Source organism: Rhagoletis zephyria, unplaced genomic scaffold (genome assembly GCF_001687245.7).
Source record: "Rhagoletis zephyria isolate East Lansing unplaced genomic scaffold, Rhagoletis_zephyria_1.1 Rzeph_scaffold_12618, whole genome shotgun sequence".
Lineage (NCBI taxonomy): Eukaryota > Metazoa > Arthropoda > Insecta > Diptera > Tephritidae > Rhagoletis > Rhagoletis zephyria.
The window spans coordinates 12,069-16,991 of NW_016169692.1; positions in this window are offsets into that span (position 1 = coordinate 12,069).

A 4,923-nucleotide genomic window follows, 5' to 3' on the forward strand; every position below is an offset into this window, starting at 1 on the left:
GCTCGAAACGAATCCGTTTCTTCGAACCTAAAAGTTTTTTGAGGAACCTTCGGTCTAGGTTGGACAAGTTGCACAACCAAATTTTAATATATCTAAGCATAAATAAAAGTCATTCGTTTGGATAGTAAACCGTTTTTATTATGACAATTTTTTATCATAACAGAATATGGAATCCACAATGTATACTTGTGCTCAGAAAATTAAGCCACCTACATCTTTTTTTCAGTATTCATAATATTTTTGATATAAAATGTTTTTTTTTATAAAGGTAAAGTTCACTCTGTTGGCCTTATTAATAAAAAATAAAATTTGTGGGAATAAGGTTTTTTTTTAATTTGGGAGAAAACTGTACTTTTACTTTACAGCGTGGCGTCGAACAACTGTTACCCAGGTTTGTTTGAGAAATAAAAGGGTCCTTTATAGATTTTGCGAAAAAAGTATTGTATTGTTAATTTTCCACAGATTTTACTTTAGTCGGATTAATTAGTGTTTAAATTGTAATCCTTATTTACATTTGCCAGCAATGTAAACTTTGAGAGAAAAGTTCATTTGGCACGCAAGTCTTTTTTAGGTGACAGAAGGGACTCAAAATGGAGAAAATTAGCGGCATCTCATCACAACAGCGGCAATTAGAAGTACGTTTTAATAGTTGATGCCCAGCTCTTAAAAATGATTAATATACTTTTAATATTATTTCAGAAGCGTTCCAGCAAAAATTCAACGAATCTGTGGAAAAAATAAATAATAATAACAGTATATGGAATCCACAATGTATACTTGTGCTCAGAAAATTAAGCCACCTACATCTTTTTTTCAGTATTCATAATATTTTTCATATAAAATGTTTTTTTTTATAAAGGTAAAGTTCACTCTATTGGCCTTATTAATGAAAAATAAAATTTGTGGGAATAAGGTTTTTTTTAATTTGGTAGAAAACTTTACTTTTATTTTACAGCGTGGCGACGAACAACTGTCATCCAGGTTTTTTTGGAGAAATAGAAGGGTCCTTTATAGATTTTGCGAAAAAAGCATTGTATTGTTAATTTTCCAAAGATTTTACTTTAGTCGGATTAATTAGAGTCGTTTTTGCGACTCGCCGGCGAGTCGTTTTTGCGGCCCGCCGGCGAAGTGTGCTTTTCATCCGACGGCGAGTTCGCCGGCGAGTGGTTTGCGACCGTCGCCGGCGAACAAATTGTTCACCAAAACGAGTCGGAAACGACGTCGTTACGACGTCGTCTGGCAAATTGGGTTCTGATAAATAATTTGTCTTTGTATTCTTACAAAATAATAATAATAATAGATTGGCGCTTACACATATGTTAGTGTTTGGCCGAGCTTCTCCTCCGATTTGTGGCTGTGCGCCTCACCAAAACGACTTCACCAGGGCGACGTCGTAACGGCTTCACCAAAGCGACGTCGTAACGATGTCGTTTAGAGTTCACCCAAACGACTTCACCAGAGCGACGTCGTAATGACGTCAATTCGAGTTCGCCAAAACGACTTCACCAGGGCGACGTCGTAACGGCTTCACCAAAGCGACGTCGTTTCGAGTTCACCCAAACGACTTCACCAGGGCGACGTCGTAACGGCTTCACCAAAGCGACGTCGTAACGACGTCGTTTCGAGTTCANCTTCACCAGGGCGACGTCGTAATGACGTCGTTTCGAGTTCACCAAAACGACTTCGCCAGAGCGACGTCGTAACGACGTCGTCTTCGCCCTGTGGCAAATTGGGATATTACGGCTTTTAATAAACAGAAGGCGCAATATTTACAACCTAATCGCAGCGTATGTACATATGTAAATACATATATACGTACATAACTACGTTTAAAGTACAAAACCGCGTATCATCATTCTGCAAAACCGCGTAACTGACATTGGCTGCCAAAAATTGGCTTTGCTCACACAAGCTCTTGGCTCAATCCTTATCCATTCGTCCTGAAATATACTAGCCAGAAATGCGAATGCTTTATAAAAAAGAAAACCGTTTTGAAATTTAAGTGTTTTTACTCTCTAGAAAATAATTTATGCAACCTCACATATGCGGTTTTGCATTTTGTTGATACGCGGTTTTGTACTTTAAACGACGAAATGCATCCATAACGGACCAATGTTTAGTACGGATTGTGATCTGCAGTCGTCATTGGGCCATGCCTTTTGAACATCGATAAAATTAATTCAAATCTTGCTCCAATTACGGACGCCCTTAAGTAAATTAAGTGCGTTTTCTGTGTTTTTTTATATCTAAAAGCTTATCTGCCTTACATTTGTATTTATAATTATATATGTAATCATGAGCATACATATATCTTTGAAAACTANGATTGCAGTTAATGTGGATTTTTAGTAATCTATGTATATCTGTACATATTATATATGTACGCGAAAACATTTTGAAGTGGAACAACAACGGTTTTGTTATCGAAATTTTTATTAATTCTGTTACGATTTTGCTATCGATACTATTATCGCTTTTTTTATCGATATTTTTATCGATTTTGTTATCGATATTGTTACTGATGTTGCTATCGATATTTTCGCAACTTATCGATATAATGATCGATATTTTTATCGATTTTATGGTCGATATTTTTTTATCGATTTCCTTTTCGGTTGTTTTATCGATTTTGTTATCAATTTTTTATCGATTTTGTTATCAATTTTTTATCGATTTTGTTATCGATATTTTTATCGGTTTTGTTATCGTCTTTGTTATTGATGTTTTTATCGATCTTGTTATCGATTTTGTTATTGGCTTTGTAATCGACTTTGTAATTGTTTTTTTGATAGACTTGATAATCGATTTTGTTATCGATTTTGTAATCGATTTAGTTATTGATTTTGTTATCGATTTTGTTATCAATATTTGAATCGATTTTGTTATCGGTTTTGCTATCGATATTATTATCGAGTTTGACATCGATATATTCATCGATTTTTTTGTAATGTTTTTATCGAATTTGCTATCGATATTGTTATCGCTTTTGTTATCGATACTTTTTTCTTAGTGTGTGCCTTCGTTTTTTACTTGGATATGCTCTTAACCATACAACGTATTCTACGTTTAAATTTAGCGGCTGTATCTCCGATACAGCCTGCAGACCAAGACGAAGGCGCTGGACTGTTCCTTTTTTATTTATTGTCGGGAAACTAAAATTTGCAAATTTTTTGGAACACATCCGACCCTGTCCACCTACGGGAAAAAATTATCCTCTATGTTAATCCAGGCAATAAGCCAACTTCGTGTTACATTTCAAGCATATTGGCCCTTAAATAAGATTTTTCCAATAGATCAAAACTTGATCCACCTAACGAAAANTTGTCGGGAAACCAAAATTTGCAAATTTTTTGGAACACATCCGACCCTGTCCACCTACGGGAAAAAATTATCCTTTATGTTAATCCAGGCAATAAGCCAACTTCGTGTTACATTTCAAGCATATTGGCACTTAAATAAGATTTTTCCAATAGATCAAAACTTGATCCACCTAACGAAAAAAGTATCCTCTACGTTAATGCACTGCAATAAGCTATCTACGTGCGAAATTTCATTATAATTTGTTTAGCCGTTTTTGCGTGATTGAGTAACTAACATCGATACAAAAAAACTTGGACATTTACAATGTTAGTAAAAGTAAGATACTAGATCATACTCATTCGTTCCAGCTATTCGTTTTGTGTTTAGTTTATGTATCTATTTCTTGTACGATTCATTTCGTTTGTTGTTTCGTTTACAACTACTAAAAGAGTGTAGTGTACAATCGTCAAAATGAACTCAGTCGTTTATTTCTGTTTTGTACGGAACTGTTGAAGTAATAAACGCAACGAAATAGTAACATACAATATAGTTTATTTTTGTACTCTGATTATAAACGTTAAAAAAAAAGAATACTAATAAAATGACACCAGTTCACTTCTGAAACTGCTTTTTAATGTCCAAGTCATGGGAATTATTGCGTATAGTTACGATGACCATATTTATGAGAGTCAAATACGGGACAAAAAATAATTTTGCAAATTTTTTCCACACTGTTTTCCCTTATAGTAACGTCACGAATTTGTAGGATAGTTTTCTCTAGATTTTTACCCCGTAAAATTTGTAAAAAAAAATCGTAAAATTTTAGTATAATAAAGTGCAATTTTAATTCGGTAGGGCTTACCTCTAAGTGTTGGCAATTTTTTTTTTGTTCTCGGTGTTACGCATTTTTTGCATACAAAGAATGTACATATGTTCGACTTTTTTTTACAAGAGAAGCAAATGAGCAGCACTTTCCACTCGCACTATATTATACTAAGTTTTAATGAGTTACAAAACTGCAAACCAAATTTTTTTCTAAAGATTCTAATTAAAAAGTTTGAAATTTTGGTGAAATATTGCAGAATTAATTTTTACAGTTTTTTGCTCAAAGTTAGAAATTTGGTATTATATTGTGCTTGTTAGGAAAAGAGTTTTACTTTCATAAAATAAATAATAAACATTAAATAAACTAAGAACAAGTAAGAGCAGCGCTGTCTTCGGCTATGCCGAAGGCTTCATACCTTTCGTGAACATCTGAGAACTTTACTTTAACAGATTACTGTATTTGAAAAAATTTATATATTAACAGCTCACATAGATAGAGGAGTTACATATATAAAAAATCGTATCTAATCAATCAGAGGTATGGAAGATATACCTTATATAGCACCAATCAAAGTGACTTTCACTGCTGTGTGATCGGTATGTAAACCGGTAACACAATTTACTGGGTTTAGCTTCCTACATACAGGAGATATATCGCAAAAACTGGTAGAGGCTGTTACCAGCATCGCAGCCCGCGNCTGGGTTTAGCTTCCTACATACAGGAGATATATCGCAAAAACTGGTAGAGGCTGTTACCAGCATCGCAGCCCGCGTTGAATATTTTCAGAGCAGGAGCGT